This window comes from Narcine bancroftii, chromosome 7, assembly GCF_036971445.1.
Source record: "Narcine bancroftii isolate sNarBan1 chromosome 7, sNarBan1.hap1, whole genome shotgun sequence".
Classification (NCBI taxonomy): Eukaryota; Metazoa; Chordata; class Chondrichthyes; order Torpediniformes; family Narcinidae; genus Narcine; species Narcine bancroftii.
The window spans coordinates 43,036,743-43,051,264 of NC_091475.1; the positions used below are offsets into that span (position 1 = coordinate 43,036,743).

Below are 14,522 nucleotides of genomic sequence, written 5' to 3' on the forward strand. Positions count from 1 at the left end.
ACAGAGAAGGAATAAAACCACTATCAACTTAGGTAAGGTTGTTCCCAGCCCAGTCAATACTGCAGAGATCTCACAGATTATCACAGTAGCATAGTTAATAAATCAACAGCCTCATAGCTCCAATTCTTCCTTGTCCTGCTTGTGAAGAGTATGCACATTCTCCCATTATCACTGTGACTGCATGTGTTTCCTCCAGTTGCTCTGGTTTCCTCCCACATTTCCAAGGATGTGCAAATGGTAGTATTAGGGGTGGACGAAGGGGAAAAGGTTGATGGGAATATGAGGAGAATAAAATGGGATTAATATAGGATTAGTGCAACTGGGTGTAATATAGCCAAGAGAAAATACTGCACAGAAACAGAATCTTTGGCCCACCATATCCAGGCTGACCATCACAATAGCTTATGATTATGATAACTCCCAGTTATCATAATCCCACATTAATCCAATTTTTAAAATTTCTCCCCATCTTTTCCTCAATTGTTCCAGGATTTAGCTTTCATCTACATACAATAATTTACATTTATTGATCAATCTACCAACCTGGACATTCTTGGGATGCGGGAGGAAACCAGAAAACTTGAAAGAAACATGCAGACTCATAGGAAGAATGTGCAAACTCCTCATATTTAGAACCCAATGTCAGGATTGAACTTGGGTCTATGGTGGTGAGAGGCATTGACTCTAAGTTGGCATAAACTTAGTGGCTGAATGTGTCTGATTCTGTGCTGTATAACTCTCTATCTCTCTTGGGCTGGTCAATAATCTGACTTTGTCATCCTTACAGAATCGCATTTTACACACAGTATGGCAGGCTCCTCCATCACAACTTGTCCTACTGGAGAGAGCAGCACAGGTTGAAAGACCTCAACCCTGAATTCAAACTCCACATAAGCAAATAACCTCCTGTCCTTTCTTGTTATGCCCTTGCTTCTATCAGTGCATATTTAAAGGCATAAAATATGCCCAGGGTGGAAAACCTCAGTATCCGGCACCAAGAGTGGTTTGGTAGCAGACTTAATCCTGGAGGACATGGCTGTCAGTTTGGGTCTGTGGCAGGCATTATGGCTATAAAAGCAAGTCAGGCACTGAGTATTATACTGTGAGTCATTCACCTGACCAACTTGTCTTTGCACAATCTCAAAGAAGTAAGTCGTCCAGGACTGTGCTGGAATTCTCTTGTCTAGATAAACATAGCTTCAACAACTTTCAAGGAATTTGGCGCAATCCAGAACAAAATGTGAAGTTGCTGTGGGAAAGGACCAAATTTTGGAGTTCTTCTGTTACCAAGCATTGAGGGGCTGAAACAAGGGGAAGCCCTACAAACAACAGAGGGGGGAATAATGACAAAGCATCATAACGGTGGCAATGGTATAAACAGAAATAAATTTAATAAAGTACAGTGATGGAAATGCATGGCTATGAAACTAAGGGCAGGAAGAGTCTTTGAATGGTTTTCATTTTATAAATAATTTATCATGAATAAAGTTTATTCCAGGACAAAGCACCCTAATTATCACCCAAGCATTCATTCCATTCAACACCATCACTACTGTGGTTGCATGTTATCACCTTGGCTGCTACAACAGCATCTAACAGACCTGCGACCTTCATTGCCAAATAGAATGGCAAAAGGTGCATGGGAATTCTACCACTTGCATTTTACCAGACAAGTTGCACTTCAACTTGACTTGGAAATATACTGCTGGGCCGAAAGCCAGAACTGTTTACCTAACAATACTGTGTGAGTACCTTCACCAGAAGGACTGCAACATATTTCAAATTTATTGTCAGAGTACATACATGACATCACATACATCCAAGATTCTTTTCCTGTAGGCCAGGCAGAATTACCACTTAATGGTAGTGCAAAAAAAACTGTACACAATGTACATACATAAACAAAAGAAACAAATGTAAATAACTGACTGCAATTGCGGGGGGGGGGGGGGGGGACGGCGAACAAACAATAAAGTGCAAAAGTAAGAGTCGTTAAATGAGTCTCTGATTGAGTTTCTTGTTGAGCGGTCTGATGGTGGAAGGGTAGTAGCTGTTCCTGAACCTGGTGGTGTGAGCAGTTCGTGACAGTGGCTCACCACCTAATCATGGGAAATTAGGGATGGGTAATAAATGCTGGCCATTATAGATTTGAAAATAGAATTCAATTATTTTTATGATTATTGACATCTATCAAATTACATGAGGAATGAGTGGAATATTCTGAGAGTATAGACAGATTGTATTGTTCCAATTTGAACATTACAAAAGTACAAACTAATTGATCGTAACACAATTTTCAACAACAGTTAATGTTTAATGCAGCCTAATTTACTCGTACAGTAATACAACCTCTAAAATATTACATTATGGCGTGCATACGCATTTGTGGAAATGTGTACAGATGACCTCTAGATTTTCTAGAACTGCAAAGTATCTATAGCTGACTGAGAAAAAGAGGCTCAATATAGCTCAGAAGGTCAATACATCAAGGAGAAATTATGTTATTGAAATCACTGTCATTGACCTTCCTTGGTAGAAGAAGATCAATGAAAATATTTGCAGAATCATTGGGGAGAAGAATCATCAACCCATATGCAAAAATTACTTTTGTTTGGTTTGGAAAGGCCAAATGCCTACAGCCTTAACATGTTTGATAATTAGTGTGGAATTTGGTGCTTCTGTTTGCCTTCAACTCTTTAACTACACATATTGGTAAGAAAACAGCTTATTGGTAAGAAATGCAGATATCTCAGTCAAAATGTTCCATACCTGATCCCAAGACATGGAGTATAAATGGAAATGACAATGAGGTATCATAGTAAAAGAGTTCAACAAGAAACTCAATCAGAGACTCATTTAACGACTCCTACTTTTGCACTTTTTCATTGTGTTGGTCCACTCATGGGGAATAGTCACCCAAGTGAAATTTTGTGAGAGATATGTGTGGAACTACACCTCAGAGTAAGTTCCTGATTCCAGGAAAGGAGACTAATTTTAGAGGACGGATCTTTTCAATATTTGGTTACAAAAATAAGAATACGGAGGATCAAATGTATTGGCATGACACAAGAAGAAATTATTTTCTTTTTCTAAGATGAATCAAAGGGAATGGGGATGCAAGAGAGGATGAGAACTACTGATCTTGTGGGAAAATGACGACAATTGACTGTTTTACAAAAATAGACTAACAGTTTCCAGGACTCCTTGAATGGAAGGAACCATTCAAGGGATTCCTTCTATTCAAGGGGTCCTGGAAACTTAGTTTATTTTTGTGAAACAGTGAATCGTCTTCATTTTCCCCGCAAGATCAATAGTTCTCTGTTATCAGACAATGCAGGTGACTTACTCCAACAGGAGTAGGCAAATTAACGTTCCTATTGCACTTTGGGGAAATGCAACAAAAGAATACACATCTTTCCTTTTAGTCGGTAGTGTAAAAATGCTAACTATTGAAATAAATTTCTGAGTGGTGAGTGCACTTCTAGAAGTTAGGAGAACATTGTGACCTTGCAGAGTGTTTTCTACCATCATTGCTATCTTTTGATTACAATAGAAGGCACCTGACGTCCTGCTTCCTGTACAGAGTATTACATTAATGTTAAAAATATTTCCATGGCACCTGCCCTTGTGACCTCACTTCCAACACAAGTGAGGCTATCAAACAGAGCAGATATGTATATCTGTATACATATATAAAGTACTGTATATTTTGGCATATAAGTCGTTGTGAAACCCCCCAAAAAAATATAAAAAAGGGGTCAATTTATATGCCAGAAAAACTTTTGAGACCTTAAATTCAACTCAAAATCCAATCAGCGCTGATTGGGTGTACAAGTCGACCCTTGAAAAACTGATTCGACGTATAAATCGACCCTTGAAAAACCATTGAGATTTTTATTGAAAATAACAACACAATTAGTACCCTTCAAAATCATTATCGTTATCTGAAAACAACACATTTGGAACCATTCAAAATCACTTTTGCTAACATCGTCTGAAGCAAAGTTAACAGCAAGCACATCCATACACTCACTGTTTAAACAGTCATCATATGGGTCCCAGTCTGTATCTGATGAGGTGGTTTCAGCTTCATCATCAGTGTTCCACAATAAATCAGCTTTTGTGCCACCAATTGCACAAGAGATATTGTACTTTTAAAATGATTTTATCCCAGTCTCTAACTTTTACCCATTCCTTGAGCACAAAGTTACACAGCATATCAAGTGATGCAGCATGCATTGCCCCACCTTTTGTAAATAACTTTTCTGCACTCGACATCCATGTATTTCATTCCTCACACACATGGTCTTTGAATGGCTTGTTCAAGCAGACATCGAGAGGTTGCTATATAGACGTCAAACCACACAAGATAACAACCATGTATTATGTAGTGCTAATCCATTTTTAGTGTTCTCAGTTAAATGGCCGTGAAACATATCCCAGACCAGTAAACTCCGTTCTTTGCATAAACCGCCTGGCTGCCTGTTTGACACATCGTCTATCCATAGTTTTACACCATTTTCATCCATCATCCTTTTTCATGAAAATGTCCAAAAATACCTGCAGGGAATTTCATTTTGGTTTAATTTTGTGTTTGAAGATTACCATGGGTCTTAACTGTCCCATCAGCCATGCACGATACACCATGGTAGACCTGGTCCTTTTGTGGCGTGTACTTTTGGTTTGCACAGTTTAACACCTTTCCATTCCACTGTTCTGTTGCCTATCATGTTGAAATTCATGGGGGTTTCATCCTTGTTTCTGATATTTGCCAATCCAAAATGGTGTTTCTGCCCGTTCACTGGTGAAAACTTACAACATTATAATCAAGATTCTTTGGTAGTTTCTGCGCAATTTTTGTTTTTTGGCATAACACCAGATTTTTCCTGTTCATGAAATGATTGCACCAGCCGACTGTAGCCTCAACATCATCACTGAGGTCTGTATATGACTTGGGCCACTGCAGTGCAAATGTTCTTATTTTATGTCAGGTGACTATGTAGCAATCTTCCTTCTGTTCACGTAACCATTCTGCAATGTGATTTTCCAACTCTGGCTAACAGGTGATTCATTTTCTTAAAGAACATTTCCTCTTTGGTATTATCCTTAAGGTCTTTTCTTTCTTCCCCCAATCTCTTACCAACTTCTCATGCACATCAAATTTTCTTGCAGCAGCGCAGCTGTTGGTTATCTTGGCCATTTCTATCCCTTTCAACTTAAAACTCACTCCATATTTTCATTGTGTGCTGCATATTGGACTCTCCATGATAGCAATCACCACCTGCCAACGCCCAGCAGGTAAATCCATGCGATCTATGGGGGATGATGTATATACTGGTCAATGGCCCATCTCAGGCATTGCGAGTTTTTGGGGTCAACTTATACACTGGTCAACGGGGCATCTCAGGCTGCCAGAAAATGGGGGTCGACTGGGTATACCATAAAACCCTTAAAATAAGGCTGAAAAAGGGGAGGTCGACTTAAACACCAGTTGACTTATAAGCCAAAATATACATTAATCACATTCACAATGACCTAATTAAGTAGTTCATGAATTATAACAAATGATATTGGGTTTCAATTTAAATGTACAATGGGTTGCTTCTTATAAAACCAGAAAGATATTTACATTCTTGAAGTGAGCACATATTAAAATTCTGCTACCTATATACTCCATCCATAATAGTCAATGAATCCTGCAGGGCATGTTGACCTTGAATTTCTACAAAACACTGTCAATAGGCTCAATAATCATAGTGAAAGCAAATCGAGGGCATACAGGGAAGCAAATATTAGTGGGAAGATAGAGGATTGGGAAGTTTTTAAAAAGTTACAGAAGTTTATTACAAAAAACTCATGAGGAAGGAAAAGATGAAGTATGAATGTAGGCTAACAAATAATATCAGAGGATACAAAAATCTTCAAGTATATAAAGAATAAAAGAGAGGTGAGAGTAGATAGAAGATCACTAGAAAACGACACTGGAGAAATAATAATGGGAGACGAGAGGGCAGTGTAAATTAAATAAGTATTTAGCATTAGTCTTCACTGTGGAAAACATGAGCAGTATACCAGATGTTGAAGGGTATCAGACGGGAAGTGAGTGCAGTTACTATTTCAAGGGAGAAGGTGCTCAGAACACTAAATTAATGCTGAAGGGTGGATAGGTCACCCTTGGAGCCTGAAAGACGTAGTGATAGAGATTGCGGAGACATTGGAAATGATCTTTCAGAATTAATAGATTCTAGTATATTCCCAGAAGACTGGAAAATCACAAATGTGACCCCACAATTCAAGAAGGGAGTGAGGCAGCAGAAAGGAAATTATAGGCTAGTTAGTCTGCCGTCAGTAGTTGGGAAGATGCTGGAGTCGGTTGTAAAGCATGAGGTTACAGAATACTTGGAAACATATGTTGGGATAGGCTAAAGCCAGCATGGTTTCCTTCAGGTAAAATCCTGCTTGACAAACCTATTGGAATTCTTTGAGAAAATGACAAGCAGGCTGAATTAAGGGAAATGAAGTGGATGTTATGTATTTGGATTTTCAGAAGGCATATGACAAGGTGCTGCACATGAGGCTACTTAACAAGATAAGAGCCCATGGTATAACAGGAAACATATTAGCATGGGTAGAGCTTTGGCTGATTGGCAGGAAGCAGAAATTTGGAATATAATGATCATATTCCGATTGGATGCCAGTTGCTAGTGGTGTTCCTCAGGGGTCGGTATTGGGGCCGCTTCTTTTTATGTTGTCTGTTAATGATTTGAATTATGGAATTAATGGCTTTGTAACCAAGTTTGAGATGATATGAAAATAGGTGGAAGCAGATAGTGTAGAGAAAACATGGAGACTGCAGGATTTAGACAGATTAGAAGGGGCAGAGAGTTGGCAAATGCAATATAATGCCAGAAAGTGTATGATCATGCACTTTGGTAGAAAAAAAATGGGTAGACTATTTTTTAAATGGGGAGAAAATTGAAATTACGCAGATACAAAGGGACCCAAGAGTCCTCATGCAGGATAGCGAGAAGGTAAACTTGCATGTTGAGACGGTGGTGAAGAAGGCAAAAACAATGCTGGTGTTCATTTCAAGAGGATAGATATAAAAACAGGGATGTGATATTGAGGCTTTATAAGGCATTAGTTTGACCTCACTTGGAATATTGTGAGCAGTTTTATGTTTCGCATTTAAGTTATGGTGAAGTAGGAGAGGATTCAAAGGAGGTTAATAGGAGGACTCCAGGAATCAAAGGGTTATCATGTGAGGAGCATTTGACAGCTTTTGGCCTATATTCATTGGAATTTAGGAGAATGAGGGAGAATCTCATTGAAACATTTCGAAGGTTGAAAGGCATTGACAGAGTAGATGTAGAAAAGTTGCTTTCCACGGTAGGAGAATCAAAGACAAGAGGGCACAACTTCAGGATTGAAGTGCATCCACGTAGGACAGAGATGCGTGGGAATTTCTTCAGCCAGAGGGTGGTATATCTGTGGAATTTGTTGTCACAGGCTGTTGTGGAGGCTATGTCATTGGGTGTATTTAAAACAGAGATTAATAGGTTCTTGATTAGCCAGGGTATCAAAGGTTATGGGGAGAAGGCCAGGCAGTAGAGCTGAGTGGGAAACTAGATAATCTTTTGATTAAATTGCAGGGCAGACTTGATGGGCTGAATAGTCTATTCCTTCTCCTGTCTTATGGATCTCCCTCTGAACTCTCAGCCACGTTGAAGGGTTCTGGCCCAAAATGTTGACTATGCTTGACCCACTATAGCACATTGTTTGTTGCTCCAAGTTGCAGTATCTGCAGTTTCTAATGCATTCTCAGTTTTGTTTCAAGCTTAGCCAACACTTCTAACAGCACAGGCACACATTGTTTGCTGTTATGTGGAGCAAGTTGAGGGAATTCAGCAGCCGTAAGTTAGGAGAGCAAGGAGAGAGTTACCACTGTAAAAGAGAAGCTAAGAGGTTAAGAAGTTTGGTAACCAGCTAGTGAGTATTGCTGTTATTTTTCTTCTGAGCAATGTGGGGAAAAAATTAATAGCAAACATTAAATATCATTAAATGTCATGAAATTCAGATCACAGACCCTTCTTCAGAACTGAGCAAGTTCTGCCTAATGGTCTTCAGTCGAGGATGTAACTGAGTGTTTCCAGAATGATTTTATGTCAGATTCCCAGCATCTGCAGTTTTCTTGATTTTCAAGAAAACAAAGAAGATGCATGTAATCTCATGGTTAACATTTTTTTAAAGGCAAGGCTTAAATTTACATTCATTTACCAAGAGTTGCAGACCAAGATGGGTCAAACATATTGAGCAACAGATCAGCATCTTGAGCTTTCAAAGTACCTTGGAATTGTGTTTAGATCCTCTCAGCCTGATAATCATCTCTCCCCAGTGTAACCCTGGAGTTGATGTTATGTGAGGTCACAATGAAAACTGACACAGAGGCAAGGATCTGTCACCACTTGATTAGAGACAGATGGTGAAAATCATTGAATATGAAGGAATGCCTTTGTTTCAGAGGGGGAGGTGGTGAGAAAGGCTGTGGAGGTAGGTGGGCGGGGGGGGGGGTGGGAGAAGGGGACAAAAATAGGGAGAAAAGGACAAGAATGGAAGAATCATTTAAGAAAAGAGAGGGGACTATTTACCTGAAATTGAAAAATTCAATGTTCAAACCATTGGGCTGTAGACTGTATTGTAAGGTGTTATTCCTCAAGTTTACATTGGGCTTCACTCCGTCAGTGGAGAATGCCAAGGATGAACAGGTCATTGTAGGTAGGGAAGCTGAAATGGCAAGCAACTAGGAACTCAGGATGACCATGGAGAGATGGCAAATGTTCTGCAAAATGACGCCCTAAGTCTGTGTTTGGTCTCAACATTGTAGACTGGGGCCATCTCCTGAGCACCAAAAGCAGTAAATGAGATTGAAGGAAGTGTTCATGAATCTTTGCCTCAGCTGGAAGGGCTGGAGTGATATCATATGACCTCAAAGAAGACCATAGCAACAATGAATGAAACAAGCTGGCTACAGTCTCAGCATGAGGCAGCTTAAGGGATATGGTTTGTAAACTGACATGACAATGAGACATCCTCATGGGCCCCAACAGATATATAAACAATGAAGCAGTGTTGAGTGCATTATATCAAATATTAAATTTGGCATCAGCTAAGCAATCAATAAAGAAATCAGTAAAACCACTGGCATCTGGCACCTTTGGGAAATTGTAGATGCCGAATAAGTGAACTTTCATTTGCTTTAGATTGCATGTTGTGTGATTACCAAACTGACTGCTAGGGGTGCCAATTTTAAACTTTCATATTTTTAACCTATTTATTTTTCGCGATTTTTTTTGCTGATTGCTTGAGGCTGCCGGATTCTTGAATTGTGGATAACGGGTTTTTACTGTTTACGTATATCCAGAGACTCAGCCCCTGCAATACTAAATTCAAGTGTCTGGAGTTTTGTCCTTGGAAGCTTTTAACTACACCATGAAAATTACTTTGCCTTGGCAAAAATGTTTTTCCAGAGGCATCTTGTCAGTTACAATATGCTCCTTTTGTTAATACGTAATTCTATAAAGCCATGTCTAGACTAGAATGTTGAAATAACTGTGACTAATGTAAACTGTACTTATTCATTTGCTGTAATCTTTATGCTTGGAGTGTAACACCTCAGAATATTTTTGAGTTCAGAGAGGTGCTCCTGATTTTATCCAGGGTACAGGATTTCCAAGAGAGATATATTCTCCAGAACGTCTGCTCATCATGCTGAATAAATATCTTTTGCATCTACTGCTCCATGTGGCTCGCTTAAAATTTTAACCTCATACAAATCTGACTAGAAAGCATAGCTGGTGCTGAGTGTCAATGTGTACACCTTTATTATCAAAATGTCATGCCTGGACAGCCAAATTTCAATTTACTGTGTGAGAGAGACACTAGCACAGAGAGGCCACTGGGGATGCGTTATGCACTGATGTTCAATTGCCAGCATTTGTCCAAAATTCTGCAACACCTACGTAGCCCAGAGAACATGGGCAACACCAGAACATGTGTTAGAGGGGGGGGGCATTAGGGTAACCAGGGCAGCACAGTCAGACAGTTATAAAGGTGCTGGCGGCCTACCTGCTGAACGGATGTAAACCTCCTCTCTCCTTCTGATGTAACAGCTGAAAGCCCTGCTTTTATTACTTGGAGAGTCACTAGCATGTGATTTGGGTGCAGCAGGGGCAGGTCTGACAGCGAGAAATGGCCACGAGCATATGGGGAAGCACAGCACCTCGCTTGGGGGTGGGGGGGCAATGCACATGAATGCCCCTGCCCCATGGTGCTGACCCTGTGGGAGAACCTGAAGCAAATTGTAATGGAGGGTTGAGGCCTAAACTCAGTATTAAATACAGGCCTCCACTTCGTTTAGGCCACGCAAAGTCAGAGTATTTGTCTCCCTGCAGGTACCTGCCTTCTTCAACTCTCTAACATTTGTTGTTGCCACAGTCATCAGAGTGATAAAATGGCCATCATAGAATATCGTGTGGTGCAGCCTTAATGGACATTTGGGAGTTTCCACACACAAGAGAGGTCAACAGTCTGTAAAGTTCTCTGAGAATCTTAAGGAAGATTAAGCAGAGACACAATCAAAGTAGTGAATCTCAACCATAGATTGATCATAAGATTCTAAAATGCTGAAGAATTGTTTTGAGAAGCCATCAGTGGAAATCTGGGATATAAAAATAACTACAGACTAGAACCATAAAGGACAACATGTGAATGCACTGTGAACAGTCATGCATTCAAAAGTTAGGTTACCATGTTAAGACCAAGGTTTCTGATTCTTAATAAATCAGAAGAAATAAGATGACCCAGGTGGTTGTAGTGAGATAAGAAAGAATGGATTTATTCCAAGACATCATCATGGGCGTCCAAGACTTTAATGACATATAGAAGCGCTGACCATTAGAGCGGTAAATAAAGATAGAAGTCGAGGTTAAGACAGATAAATACTCCAGTGATGAGGTCTGATCGCTTGGACAATGAAGTCTTTGTATGGAATGTTAGCGATAATCGATTCCTGGAAGTTACTAAAAAAAATTACTAAATTGGTGAATGGGAAAATGGAGATGATTCTATGCTGATTAATAGTTCAGCTGCCACAGGACAAACATGAGACAATGCTGGACAGGACTATCCATGTGGTATTGTCTTATTGGATGAATTGGAAGGAATGAGGGAGATGGGTCTTGGAAACAGGATTTTATGAAACTGTAGAACAGAACAAGAACCAGGAATTGCAAAGGGTCCCTCAGAGGGAGGGTTGTCAAGTGTAGGACTCTCTGATTCAGTTCCTGCCTTGACAGAAAGACTACTCTGCAAGATGTGGGTGCTTGAATTATTTCTTTTCAATGAGGAGTTAAATAAAGTTAGGTCCATGTTTCATCAGTTATCAGTAGTGTGACTCCAACATAAGTCAGAATTCTGATTTATTTATTAGATTTATTATTATTACTATGTGTACCAAGATTCAGTGAAAAGCTTTCTTTTGTATGTAATTCAAAAGCTAGGAAAGAGTCACCAAACTCTCATAGCATCTTTCAAAAAATAGTCCTTCTTATATTTACTTAGACTTGTGGGGAAGGAGACAAGGACTGTGTGGTCTGAGATGTGATGATGTTGCCTTTGCAGGAGAACCCAGAAAGTGGTAACAGATGATTGCCTTTCAGTCTGGATAATGACTAGTGGCATGCCTCAGGGAATGATTCTGGGTCCAATGTCGTTTGTCATCTACATCAAAAACTGGATGATAATGTGATAACTTGGATCATCAAATTTGCAGGTGACACTAAGATTGGGGGTGTAGTGAACGCCAAGGAAGGCTTTCAAAGCTTGCAGCAGGATCTAGACCAGATGAGAAAATGGGCTGCAAAATGGCACATGGAAGTGTGAATTGTTGCACTTTAGGCAGGATCTAGGATTATAGATCCGTAATTTCATTGAAGTAGCGCCACAGGTAAATAGGGTTGTAAAGAGAGCTCTGGGCATATTGTTAAATCAATGTACAGGAGTTAGGATGTTTTGTTGAAATTGTATATGATATTGGTAGGCAAAATCTGGAGTGTTGTTTGCAGTTTATGTCACCTACAGGAAGTATATTAATAAGACTGAAAGAGTGAAGAGAATTTTACAATGCTGCTGTCAGAATTTGAGGGGGAAAGACTGATTTGGTTAAGTCTTTATTCCCTAAAGCATCTGAGAATAAGGGGAGATTTGACAGAGGTATACAACAGTTTTTTTTTCCACTGAGGTTGAGTGAGACAAGAACTAAACAAATTTAGGATGAAAGGTGAAATGCTTAAAGGGAATTTCTTCAATCAGGGTGGTGAGAGTGTGGAATATGCTATCAGTGGAAATGGTGAATATGAGTTTGATTACAACATTTAAAAGAAATTTGGATGGGTACATAGAAGGAAGGGATATGGAAGGCTATGATCTGCGTACAGATCATTTGGACTAGATGGAAAAATAATTTGCCACCTACCATGTGGGCCAAAGGGCAGTGTTCTATGGGACAGATTCTTGTTCAGTGGAGGACCACAAGTTGCACATTCAAGAGAAGTCAAACAAATTGAGTACCAGATCACTCTTATACACACTCAAAGTATCTTGAAATAGTGTTTACTTCCTCCCAGCCTGAAATTTTATATGGGCACTGAGCCTGAGGGATGAATTCAGCTCGTCCTATTGTTATCCTGGAGGTGAAGTCATGTGACCTCACAATGAAAACCATGGTAACCCAGAGGAAAGAATATCAACACTTGCTGAGGTTCAGGTGATGAAAACTCCAGTCAAGGAGGAAGGAGCACCTTTGGTTCAAGTTCACCATCACTTCTGACAGTAGGAGCACCATATTCTTTGCTGCTTTCTGTCAGTTTCTAATAAATCAGGAACTCGAAGGCCCAACACCATCAGTCTCCAGAATTAAGAGTGCAATCTAATCCAAACCTCCAAGGATCAAATGCAATTTGATCATTAAATTTTGAAACTAAATCAGTCAAAAAGAAAGCAGATAGAAGAAAACAGAAGAGGAAAGAGTTTAAATCGGTGTAAGAATGAGAAAAAAACTGAAAATTTAAATCAACAAAGGACTGAGGGAAAATTAGAACAAGATGAGAAAATTAAGCAACAGAAAATTAGGGAAAGCATGGAGAGAGTTTAATACAGTAAAAGGGAAGTCCAAGAGGTTAAAGAGATTGATGACCAGCTGGTGAGTATTGCTGTTATTTTCCTTCTGACGGTGTGGAATGAAAATTTGTAACAAACATTACGTATTTTTAAACTCCATAAAATTTTGATTACAATTCTGTTGAGTTGGAGAGTGAAGAACGGTTCAGGGAACCTCAGAGACTGATTCCTGCAAAAATGTGGTAAGTGATGAAGGGGAAGAAGAGACGTAATGTTGAGGCTTTATAAGGCAATGGTGAGACCTCACTTAGAGTATTGTGAGCAGTTTTGGGCACCTTATTCAAGAAAGGATGTGCTGATGTTGTTGCGGGTTCAGAGGAATTTCACATGGATGATTCCAGGAATGAAAGGGGGTTATCATATGAAGAGCATTTGACGGCTCTCTTGGCCAGTACTCGGAATTTAGGAGAATGAGTGGGGACCTCATTGGAATATTTTGAATGTTGAAAGACATGGACAGAATAGATGTAGAAAGGTTTCCCATGGTGGGAGAATCTGTGGCAAGAGGGCACAACTTCGGGATTGAAGGCATTCAGCTTCAAACAGATGGCTGGAATTTTTTCAAACAGAGGGTGGTAAATCTGTGGAATGTGTTGCTACAGGAGGTTGTTGAGGCCAGGTTATTGGGTGTTTTTAAAACAGAGATTAATAGGCTCTTGATTAACCAGGGGATCAAATGTTATGGAGAGAAAGCTGGGCAGTGGGGCTGAGTGGGAAAATGGATCAGCTCATGATTGAATGACGGGAAAATTTGATGGGCTGAATAGCCTATTTCTGCTCCTCTGTCTTATGGTCTTACTTCATATTTTCTTTTTAGCATTCAATTTCCTCCATCTCTTTTGGAACCAGTTCAATATTTACTGGAATATTTCAACATGCATTACTTACTTTCTGGTACCTCCATCAAATAACATTTTGTTTTATAAACCTCATCATTAAACAGCAAACAATAATAGGGATATCATAATCTATCATGTTCCAATGCTCACCCAACCCTCTCTTGCTGTTAAAGTTAGTGGATTGAAATCAAGAGTTTGCTACAATTTGGGGCTTTTATCATTCTCTTAGCCAGTATCATAGAACCCAACCAGTATCACTAATTTTCTCAATTAGTGAAGACAAATACATTGACTATTAATGACAACTACTATTAGAGCCATTGATAATGTTTTCATTAGAACAGAATATTTAAAAAATCAATAGGTGGGCTCCCCTTTGATTTACCTACTCAATGTGTTTCTGAAAAAAATATTAAAAATATTCTATGGAACTCAAATCTAATGACA

At 39.4% G+C, this 14,522-nt stretch overlaps 1 protein-coding gene and 1 long non-coding RNA gene across 21 annotated transcripts in view; one reads left to right on the forward strand and one right to left on the reverse strand.

The window, feature by feature from the left end:
* The window catches only part of LOC138738833 (uncharacterized), a 193,950-nt gene that overhangs the window by 46,266 nt on the left and 133,162 nt on the right, over window positions 1-14,522 (forward strand). For 8 of the 11 annotated variants that reach the window (XR_011341797.1, XR_011341801.1, XR_011341803.1 and 5 more), the window contains exon 1: window positions 12,828-13,258. The exons of the other annotated variants lie outside the window; for them this stretch is intronic. This is a non-coding gene — a long non-coding RNA (uncharacterized lncRNA). Of the gene's footprint in view, window positions 1-12,827; window positions 13,259-14,522 lie in introns of those variants that run through there. 11 annotated transcript variants of the gene reach the window in all.
* LOC138738824 (actin remodeling regulator NHS-like) overlaps window positions 1-14,522 on the reverse strand; it is a 443,489-nt gene that overhangs the window by 29,944 nt on the left and 399,023 nt on the right. The gene's annotated exons all lie outside the window — the stretch shown is intronic.